This window comes from Mchenga conophoros, linkage group LG16, assembly GCF_057382185.1.
Source record: "Mchenga conophoros isolate Kocher_MC1m ecotype Shallow Benthic linkage group LG16, M_conophoros_male_GT1.1, whole genome shotgun sequence".
Taxonomy (NCBI): Eukaryota; Metazoa; Chordata; class Actinopteri; order Cichliformes; family Cichlidae; genus Mchenga; species Mchenga conophoros.
The window spans coordinates 30,162,373-30,174,653 of record NC_140541.1 but is presented as its reverse complement, the minus strand read 5'-3'; positions in this window follow the sequence as shown (position 1 = coordinate 30,174,653).

Here is a 12,281-nt window from a genome sequence, read left to right as displayed (position 1 = left end):
TCTTTGAATGGTTCATGGCTGTAGCTGCTAGCTATCTGTTAGGCTTCACCTCAGATAATTAGGACCATGTTTATGCTGTTGGAGCCTTTTGGTGGTGGTTAATTGTTCTAACAGGCCATCAGAATTCTGAGTTCCAGTTTTGCTTAATGAAATTCAAAGATTTTATTTGTATGTTACTTACCAAGTATCTTTGTCTACATGATGCTCTCATACAGTGAATGGATGCACCTTGAAAAATTCATCCAGTTTGCAATTCTAAAATTGTCTATCTTTGATATCATTTATGGTTGCTCCACTTGTGAAAAAATATCAGAATGTCTTCGAAATTGAACTTCTTTAAGCTTCAAATTGTGCTTGTTAAACTTTAATCTTTTTCCTGCATCCTCTATTAGCTGCACATGAATTTTAAGTTCCATGATTGGATCCATAACCACGCCTCCAATATGTTTGAATGTAGATGTTCATTTTTAATACTGCGGTGACCCCTCCCACTCTGTCTACCTTTAATCTTACACCACTGTTTGTTTTCCAGGCACTAGAACTTGAGTTGGAGCTGTGAGGGTCCTCTGCTCACACATCTGAGCAGGGTTCCATAAAGGCATGAAGGACTAAATCTCTGTCTCTGTCTCTCTCAGCCAGGCCTCCTGGATTCCCCTCATTTTATTTTCCATGGTTTGGTTTCCTGCCACAGTCAACGAGCAGCTTGAGGTGGCTCGTGTTTAGATGAATATTGCTACGCAACTAATATTAAGTCAATGTGTTGACATTTTGACTTGCCTCTACGTGTTCTACTGTAACACAATATTCAGTTCCAGCCGGAAAACACAGTGGAAAATATGAGCTCTGGTGAAATATGCTAAGTGTCAATCCAGTCTTCTAAAGCTGTAGGGAAAAAAGTGTCATATAGTTACTTAGGAAACATTTAACAAAGCAATGCAAAAACTTCTTCAGATTATCCACAAAACTTGCTATCAATACCCATTTCATTTGAAATTGTTTCAAAGAGCACCACAGAGGTCCAGTTCCTCAGCGACCCTGAGTCGTTGAGAGGAAGCCTAGCAAACAGCTAGACGCTATAGCTGCCTCTGCCATCATCCAGCTGTTAGCTAAACTTTAAGCTTTAGCAATATCCACAAATAAACTGAGCTGTTATGTCCATAAGCACTAGGTCACTTCTGGACACTGGAGTAATGTCACTGAATTTTCCAGCCCTGGAGGTTGCTGCTTGGATACCATAAGAGGTAAGTGAAATACCCTCTGACCCTTTAAGGCTAAAGTAAACGCAACAGCTAAAGCTAGCGTGAAGCCACTTTCTCACAAACACACACAGACACATGACACTCAGGTGAGCGACTTACAGTGACTCTTGCCAAGCAACGGTCTTAAGATTCCTAAATGAGGTCGTCCAGCTTCCCGTGGCCCTCGTGCATGCTGATTGGACAGCCTGTTGGCAACTACGGCGATGAGGTAAATAGGGTTAGGACAGTGGAAACGGTTAAGTCAGAAATTACATGAAATTCCAGACGATGCCCCAGACAATGCTCCTGGTCTTAAAGATGTCTGCGGCCCACATGTCAAGTTGTTTGAGGATTTCAAAACTGCCCCTTCACTCTGGCTTCTTGCTTTAAGGGGAATAACTTGCTTGCTTCAAAGCAACTAATTTCTCACTATAAAAGATCTTTTGTTAAAAGAAATACCTGGTAACACACAAAATGCCACATGTAGGTAATGTGATCAGGGGCTTGTGTTTGCTTTGTGTATTCGTATCAGACACCAATACCGCGTGCTTAAGTCACTGCAGGCTGATCTCTCTGCCATCACTCAAAATAATCCCTCAAGATATTTTTTCACCTACATACTTCAAATGGAAATGTTCCCCAAACATCATTAGTTGAATGGCTGTCTGCACAGGTGTACATAAGACTCAAAGCATGGTCATTTGGGCTTTGACTCAGGAGGTTTTAAGTGCGCTCTTGAAGCAAATCCCATTTGTTACTCCATCAGATGCTAAAGGGTGTTTTTACAGTAGACCTGCAACTGTTGACAATACAAGGCCTGTTGTCTGTCATCATCACTCGCCCGTCTGAGAATGATACCAGTCACCCAATACTCTGTCACTTTTAAGCTCATCTAATGGTACTTCAAAGCACCTTTACTTAATCACCAAACCTAAAGCGAGAGCCCACAACAAAAGCAGGAAACAGTGGGGAAACTCCCCAACCTCTGACCTTTTCCCTTATGAGACTCCATATGAGGAATTAAAGCTCTCAGATGTGGCACACATGAACCCCTTATTTCTGTCCCCATCCCCCAAACCCAAGCCTGTGAGCTTTTCTTGAATTTAACTGTAACCTCCCTATATGACAAGGGCTGCAGATGGAACCAAGGAGGGGGCAGTCATGGCAACTGGATCATATCTGAGAGAGAACAAGTGGACCTCTGGAGACCACAAGGCACAGATTTCAGAGAGAAGTCAAAGGCATTAAGTCCAAGTCCAATTTCCTTGTCTGTCTGGACACTCGAGGTTCCCAGACGGTTTGGTCATATGGAAAAAACACACGGGTCTTTGATTTGAGAGGAAGCACCAAGCTAGCTACTCATAGAGGTTTACTATGTAATATATCACAAGCTGGTTATAATAAAGGGGGAAAGACATGTCAAAAAGAATAGCCTTGATCATACGTCTGCAGAGTGTTTAGGTACCGCCATTCGGACAGGTGTCTGAGAGCTCTTGCATGAAGTTCAGATTGGAAAAGTAGAAAACTAACAGCACAACTACAGTTTAATGTCAAAGGCTAGCAGTCCCTGTAACAGGAAGATTTTTCTGTAATATGCACAACTCACAAAACAAATTGAAAATATTATCATGAATGTTGTGTAAAGATACTGTTTAACATTTTCTAATATAAATATAATTGATTACAGAGGCCTTTCCAGCAGTGTGTGATGCTTCTATTGCATCAGAAGTGGCTAGTGTCACAGAGATACAGACAAGGTGTGTGTAGGTATCAGTGCTTCGAAATACTGGGCACAATAATTTTCAGTGCCTAGGTCCTGCCTAGGTTCCACTAGAAGTTGCCTAATTCAACAGACATATGGACATGAATCACCACAGTACTCTCACTTATGGTGAACCTTTGTTATAACAGATTATAACAGATTCTTCACCATTTAAGGACGCCAAGAGCAATTTGAAGTGCTTGGCATCTCCTCAGCCAACAGAATGAATTGGATGACTAAAAAAACAATCTATTTTTAAGTAGTCAAAATATGAAATATCTGGGACAAATCATAAAGATGGGCAGAAGAAGAAAAGTCACGAGGCAACCAGAGAACTGAAAGAGTTACAAAAAGGAAGTCAAAAAGCGGCCGATATGGGAGAGCGATGTAGAGATGAGGGAGAGTTTATTCCTCTCCCCTCCTCTGCTGTCCTTTTATTCTCTGATGCTCAGACCACAGATGTGTATCTGGATCTGATCTGCATCTTTTTGGACTGATCCCTCGCCGGAGTTCCTCAAACCAACCCTCTGTGTTTGGGCAAGCTTGAAAGAGCGCTGATAGTATTCAAAGTGTCATGACAAGAGAGTGACGCACACAGCCACAGAGCGTTATCTCGTCATCGGCAGCTGCAAGTGGAGTCCCAACGCATGCCCGCCGTCTCACATTTCTTCAGCAGCGATCCCAAATGCAAGACAGACCATGAAAGGCCCTTCATAGGTCAATGGCTAGGTGATTTATGAGACAGTGAAGTACTGCACAATGACAACACAGTGTGCCATGTCAGCTGAACAGATGCCTTAGAGGTCCTGAAATATTATCAGTTGCATCTCAGTCATACCCCTGAGCCATGGATACATAGAGAGATAAAATCCCCAAGTCTTGCAGAAAGCCTTAAGAAGCAACCAGCTGATAAATTCATTATGCTAATGTGCCCGTGTGGTTGGTCTAATTTCAAGCAGACTGCTCTAGTCGGAGAACAACAGGATGCAAGTTTAGACCAACCAGGACGTTTTCCTGCTTTATTGTTAGCACAACTATCACCACACAGAATGGAAAAACTCAGCGGATATCTCTGAAAAAAAGGCCTCTGCCTCACTCATATCAGCACCACAGATCAGTAAGAACTGCGGGGAGGTCTTTCACATACAAGGCAGATGATTGTTCCTTTTACTGCAGTTTTTCTAAGCAGTGTTTGCGCTGGTTAGATACGCACAGAAGTGATTCAGCAATATTATCATTTATTTTGTAATGTTCTATATGTTACTTCTACTTGTTTCTACTTGTATTCTTGGTCATTGTGTATTTTTTAATTCGTTTTGATTCCCTTTTTAATCATTTTTAATTTATCACATTTTAATCACTTTGAATCACTTGGACACTGTTTGTTTTTGGCTTTTTTTGTTTGGTTGGGGTTTTTTTGTTATTTCATGTATTTTTTGTCACTCGATGTGATCATTTTCCATCTCTGCACTTGTTTATTGTCTCTTTGAGCTTATTTTCATCCCCTTTGGGCTGAAAGTGAAGCTGAGCAATCATGTAAGCATTTAGAAATCCATCCATATTAACTTGGGTGCACTCAAAACTAACTTGTTCATACATGTGTAGTCTGACCGTCCCTTAAGGGGGTCAGTGCTGATACCTGTTATGAACAGATGAACAGCCACACTTGACCTCTGTGAGATCAAAGCCATCATTGGTAATAGCTCTTACCCAAACCTAACACTGAAAAAAGACAAGGATCTTTTTGGAAAAACTGTAAAAAGTCATTCAGGGATGTCAGTTACAATTATCATTATGATTAATGCAATCTATCCATCTTTTTTGGCTTATCCAATTCCAGCTGTCCTAAGTCAAGAGGCAGGGTGCATCCTGGACAGGTCACCAGTCAGATGAAGAGAGACATGCTATCCTTCACTGTCATATTCACACCTATACCCACTTTAAACCTAACATGCATGTCTTTAGACTGTGGGAGGAAGTTCAAGTGCCTGCGGAGAACCTACACAGGCACAGGGAGAACATACAAACTCCACAAAGAAAGACCCCAGGGGACACTTGGACTCAAACCCAAGATCTTCTTGTTGTGAGGCACCAATATTATTATATTTTTTTGTCCCTGGGATAGCATGTCTTAGGGGAACAATTTCTAAAGATGAAAAAATACATATTTTTTTATTTAGACAATTTTTATTTTCATTTTTTATAGCTAATTTATTATTTTTGTAATTTTAATACATTTGTCTGACACAGATTTCTCTTGTAAACTAGACATTGAGTCTCAATGGGAGTAGCTGTATAAGTAAAAGTTAAATAAATAAAAAAATATTCTGTATAACACAGGGTTAGGGTTAGATCTCACAGAGGTAAAATCAACCAGGTTATTGATGCCCATCTGAGTTAGGGTTGGGTTTAGTTTTAGCTATCTAATGAATGGGCCAATTTTTCAAAACTAGGACATTTTAAATGAAATCTAATAAAGTTTGGCATTACAGTTATGCTGATTAAAGCTTTTTAATTTACAAAGTATGGAAAAATTCTATAAAAAGGGGGAAAAGTTCAAACTACAGAGGCATGCTGGTCTGGTTGTGGATCTTGGAGAGTTGCAGCAGTGCGTCTCAAACTTTCCATGTACGCCCCACTTCAGAACCTAAAAGATGTCAACCACCCACACCTCATTAATAACAAAAAAGGAGCAAATACCTTCCAAAAATAAAAATTGTTACTTCATATTTCTCTCCCGATTGTCTACAGCCAAAATTTTGGCAATGACTGGGAATAAAAACACTTTGTGTGCATAGAGCAGCAACACAGTTCCAAGATTGGAAAAACAGAAAGTTTTCACACATTCAGAGATGGTGTATAAAAATACTTTTTTAGTAGTTTTATAATTATCTGTTAAAAACCAATAGCATGTTTTTTATGGCCTACAACCATCAAAACATAAAAATCAACTGGCAGATAATTTTCTGAATCAGTGACTGAAACAGCTATTGCAAAAACTGATCACCGATGCCTCCTTGTGTTGACCGCTCATAGTGCAGCTCACACTTGAACACAACCCTTAAGTGAGAACCTAAACCAAGCTACAGCAGTAAAATGACGTTTATTACTTCTATAAAAAACTCTGGCTCCAGCTGTAAACCCTCCTCTAATGTGTGATTTTCCTCTTTACCGTAACAGCAGTGGGACTTTTTACTGGATCATTTGGCGACATCACAGAACTCCCTCACCGATTCCTCCCATGAGAGTGACTGTTCATGTGTGATTAGTGGTCAGCGTGTATGTTGGTGCTCTTTCACAGGCTCTGCACTGCACGCTACCGTGACTCGGGTGGCCAGACCGGGTCGTGATTCACAGAATTAGCTCCACTTACAGTTACAGCTACTGTATCAGCGGCAATCTGTGGTTACCGGTCTGGACCTCAAGTGGCCAGAACTACTTTCTCATGGTGCTCAAAGGGGATGTGAAGGAAAGTCCCAGACAGAGTCATATCCGAAAGTGATTGTTCCTGTGGCAGCTCGCTTAGCATTTGAAGTCTTAAAACATAAAGATGACTTGTCTCCACCTGCTGAACTTGCATGGCCTCAAACAATGACATCTTCTTCACCACTTCTCCCAGTTGAGCCAACAAAATGCCTGGGCCGGATGTTAGAGACCGGGTCCTTTGAGGTTGACCGTGACTCACTGAAATGGGGCAACACCCTCCCTCCCCCGTCTCTCGCTCCCCTCCCACAGCTTTGAAGTGGTGGCAGATTGTGCACAAACAACATAAACCTCCCTGCGACAAACCCTGCGATTTACCACCCAAGGCAAGGAAATGGCCACTAAGACAGATCCATTCAGTTTATAGGGTTGTTTTGTAGCTTTCGTACCTCCGGACGGACTCTCCTTTGTCACAGCCACTTTGAGATCTGTGGTAATGAGGATTCCCAAAGAGGGACTGCGAGAAATGACCTCTCCAGGTGCCTCAATGTAGCTTTGGGACAGTTTTGTCACAGATAAATACACACACTCTCACTGCTGTGCTTGACACCTCCAAAATACTGCAGTTAACTGCTGCTTCTTCAGGTTCAAGGTTCACCCACATGTGAAATCCAGAGCTGATTTACTAACAGTCCCGATAAAGGCTGCAAAGAACTAGATATATTTTCACACCACAATTTTCACTTAAAATTGAGTCAGAAGTATAAACAATTGTGTACCTCTATCAGAAGTATAAGGTGTACTTTGTACTCCACAACAGTTAGTTAACTAACTAAACACTATGGAGTACACCCAAAATAACAAGGACAACATAAACGCTCTAAACTTTACTTCAGCGAAGGAACTGAGTACAGGTAGCGGGTTCCGTCGATCATGCTGTGGCACTGGAAGATTACCAGGTCCGATCCAGCTGTACCTGCGGGTGGGCAATCATTAAGCTCCTGTCTATGCATTCAGGTTTGTGCTTATTGGTTTTTTAAAACAAAAGGAAGAAACACTGACTCGCAAAACTGAAAACATCAGATTTACTTCAAATTTTACAGTGATGATGTATCTCCTGTGCTGGATGACGCACTTGTCTTTTCAGTGTGTTACAGTTCTTTGTTTCTTGTATCTTGCCATGATTCTCAGACCCACTTTTTAACTGCTCTGTTCATGTGCAGCAAGTCTTCAAGCTCAGGTTTTAGAAACCCTCAGTTTAACTACAGCCCATGGGCTCACAAAATATATCAACAATTAGGAAAAGACTATTTTCAGTCTGAATCAGTTGAGACATAGGTTTTGTTTCCAATCTGATGTCAGATTCTACTGATTTTTAACCGAAAACATTGCAACACTTTGGAGGACCACTAGAGGGAAGCACTTTCCTAATTATTCAAGGCACAGTTTCCCTACATATATTGTGACTCACTGAATGCATTACACATTGTGTGCGTGTGTGTGTGCGTGTGTGTGTGTGTGTGTGTGTGTGTGTGTGTGTGTGTGTGTGTGTGTGTGTGTGTGATACTGGCCAGCTCTTTTTGCTTCTAAAAACCCATCATCAAATGTTCCAGTAAAAGAAAGAAAACTAAACATCCACATTAAGGGCTGAATATTTAAACATAGGTCAAAAGGTCAAGGTCATGTGATACTGTGTTATATGGTTTTAAAACAGTATTATTTTAATTTAGTCCTACTAATCTAATCTAATTTCTTCTATCATAAGCAAAATGATCAGAGTAAGAAACTATTTTAAAATACATGTTAAATATGTGTTATTTTTAATTTCTTTTTCTCAGCTTATTTGTATCATTAGTGTGTTTATAATAACCTGAATCTTCCGACTGTGCACAAATGACGCTGGAGGAGGTCCAGTGACTGAAGGAGGAGCTCAGCGATGGCAGATAAGAGGACAAAGCAGCCCCTGTACTCCAGCAGAGGGCTGCCTCACTTAAAGCCAGTACCTCATGAAGTCCACCTTGTTTTATGGAGCTGGGAGGATTGAACATGTCACATGTTGCACAGATTTTAATGCCCTCTCTGTTAGTGAAGGCAATAAACTGATTTTAAATGCAACATTAAACTCTGTTCAAAGCAAACCTTTCTATTTGCTTTCATTTTCGTGAACTATGCTGAATATTCTGTACAGATGTGTCTGTTGAAAATGGGCTTCAGTGATAGCAGAAAAGAGAGGAGACCACACTTTAAATATCTGAACAATTACACTTTTTCTGTTCTTCAGATTGCATGTAACACACTTAGTTTGGATGAGACAAATAAGAGACACTTTTGTTACCCCGAAATTTGATAAATTCATTGTTAAAGGAGACAAAACCCCATGTGAAACAGGATAAAGTAGAAGAGTTAAATAAATTAAAACACAATATGACAAAACAAAAGAGCTCATTAACGTAAAATGACTCATTTTATTCTAAAATAAAAGGTGAACAACAAATAAATGCAATAAAATGATTCAGAATAATGTAATATAAAACAATATAGTCTAGCCCTATAGGGATTAGATTTTTTAGTATTTTGCCCATGAACTAAAACCAGTTTAGCTCATTGGTTCAGCTACCAGTTTTATCAACTATCAATAAGAAGAGACAACATGTATGATGTTATGTAAAGGTAAGATTTGTGCATTTGGGCTGAATTCAGCCCACAAAACAAGAAACAGACATAAAAAGTGAGTCTATTTGTTCATGTTCAGTGACACAAATTGTCCGTGGACAGATACTTTCTAACTGATGCATTTCAACAACGTATAATGTGCTGTCCAGAGAAAGCACCATGGTTCACGTAACCACGGTAGCCAAGAAAACAGACCTTTAAAAGGAGTGGCAACTGTGATGAATCTCTAAACCTAACCACATTGTTACAGCGCGTAATCCGAACCAAGTAATTTTTAAAGGCTACACCAAGCAACATATGTTTACCATTAAAAAAGTTATTCATCTTTCAAAATTAATAACATATTAAAAAAAATAATAATAAAGGATGAATGAAAATCGGTCAAATGTGTGACTCAACCCCCTACGAACTTTTGGCCATTAAAAAGTGAAAAATATTTTGGGCACATAAACACAAAATAGTTCATATGTGACTGAATAGATGAGAAGTCATGTTCAGGGAGATGAAAAAATGTATGTTCAGAGATACAAATCAATAGATTTAACTATAACTATTTGAAAACTGCTGTGAGACTGCGCTGGTTTGTTGTGTTGCAGAGATGTACTCCCTGTGTCATGCCACTTGGAACCACAGGGTGGTGCAGTGAGTCATGGCAGTGTTAGTCAAGCATCCTTTAACTCAGCACTGGGACAGAATTTATGCTGCTTTAATACTGAGCTGACGGGTAACCATTAGAAACCTTCTTTCAAATAATAATTTTAAAACAATTATTATTATTCTTTAATAATGAAATTTTAACTTTGATACGACATAGATTTCTAAATATTTGTATATTTATCAGACAATGTGTTTTAGCCACAACCTTTACTGTGTATTTAAAAAACATTAACTTGACTTGTTTCACAGATCTTAGGCTTATTACTTCATTATGTAAAACAATGCAGAAAAGTTGACGTAATGATGAATAATCTTAAATATATAATGCTGCAAAACATCTCGGAGTGATTTTTTTCTAACAGTGAAATCAAAATAGCAGCATGATTGAGCAATGGATCACCGACCTGCCAAGTTATCAGTAAGAAGTATGCTATAAAGACAAACGCTGAGTTTCTATTACGCAGACACTGACCGTCAGATCAAACTGAAATCCACCAGATTGGCCAACAATTTCATTTAAAGCAACATGTGACCTATAAACACGGGCAAATAATAAGCTGCACCATCACGGGCTGCAGGGGTCATCACTAAAGAATGCATGAGCTAATACGATCAAACTATGATCTTGTGGTCAGACTTTGAATCCTTTGCATGTCTTCACCTCACCTCCTTCCTTTTATACTTGTTCCCTCTTTGATTCTCTGTCCAAAAGCTTTGGTGTTCGATCTCTGCCGTTACATTCTTCTGCTGTAATCAGGGGAAAAAAACACTCATTAAAATTCCTGCCTGTGAGAGTGTAGTAGCACAGGAGAGAGGCCTGACACTGGCATTCACCCTCTTTTGAGGACACATACAGGCACAGAGGACGCTCATGTGCACAGGCTGGTTTTCACAGTGGCCACTCAGGCATGATGCAGGCGCAAAGAGAGAATGCCACAAAAGGTGGCACCTTGAGCCCCAAAACTAGCTAGGCCTGACAGCCCTCCTGTGACTCCGTCTCTCCTGGTTCTCTTTGCTCTGGAGCTGAACATGTGCGGCCAGGGTTACCTGGGATGTCCATGTTAGTGCTTGTTTCTCTCACACATGAATGGCAGGGCAGGATCACGAAAACATGCTAAAAGGCCTCTTTTATGGACTGTGTGTGTGTGTGTGTGTGTGTGTGTGTGTGTGTGTGTGTGTGTGTGTGTGTGTGTGTGTGTGTGTGTGTGTGTGTGTGTGTGTGTGAGTGTGAGTGTGAGGGGGCTCTGTGATTGACAGGTCCTCAAAAAACAAGAAATCCTCGCAGGGATGAAAAGCCGATGAAGAATGAATGCATCTGTGAGTCGGTGTCTAACATCACCAGTCATTCAGCTTTGAGTCTCTGTTTACTCAACTGCTATATAGTTATAAAACTGAGTTTGTGGCTTATTGTTGGGCAGCACTGCAAGTTTCAGTCATTATGCAGCTGTACTGTTTATAAGGCTGCAGAAACCTGCAGTCAGCTCACAGTCAAGAAGTCACCACGATGAGTGATTGCATCCTGGTATTTAGTTGTTTTTTAATACACAGCAATGGCGGCTCAAAAATCTTGCAATGGCTCCCAGAAGTTAGCACCATATGCAACCCATGCCATAGAGATAGTGACACAGAAGTTTAAAATGCACTTTTAAAAAATGTTTAATGTTAATGTTTAATTAATGAAATCAAATTCACTTGTAGATTTTGGGCATGATAGTTGATGCCAGATTAGGTTAGCAAACATAATAATAACCAGGAGCATATAATTAATTGTGAATTAATTTATGTTAATATTATTTCATCTAACATTTTGGAATCAGTAAAAAGAAAGCTTCAAAATCTGACCTTGTTTTGTTGACCAAGTTAAATATTCGCTTGTAGACACACTTATCATCATGTTAGTTATCACGGGATTACTTAAACCACCATGAAAAAAACTGGCAGGTAGGTAATAAATCATTTTTAAATATTTATTCTGTTATATTAATGAAAGCAGCCGGATTTCTCACTGTAATGATCAGCTCAACTATGTCAAAACTGCAGTTAAAGGTTTGTTAACACTTGCAGTTAATGTTAGAGCTTTAATATTTTATTAATTTATATACAGAGATCTAACTACATGCACTTCACTTTGGCATTACCAACTATTGTATTGCAATGTTTTTATTCACGACTAATTCCTGAAAGAAGAGCTCTGCCTCCCTATATTCACATATTCCAAATCCCTGCACAGCACTTCCGGGAACTATCTGAAATCTATATGAACCACATGACAATCCCGCATTCTGGACCCCACTGAAGCAACTCTTCTCATTTGAGGGTCTCTGTGTGGAACCATTTTGACAGAAAACAGAATAAAAGATAGTCAACAGTGAGATAAAATCGCTTTAGATTTTCTTCGAGAAAACTAGACAACCATTCCTGAAGACCACTTACAGAAATTGCAAGAAAGCTACCTAAGAGAGTTCAGGCTGTGTTGTAAAGGCGGTCATACTAAATATTGACTTTCAGGCTCATTAGGATTGTACACA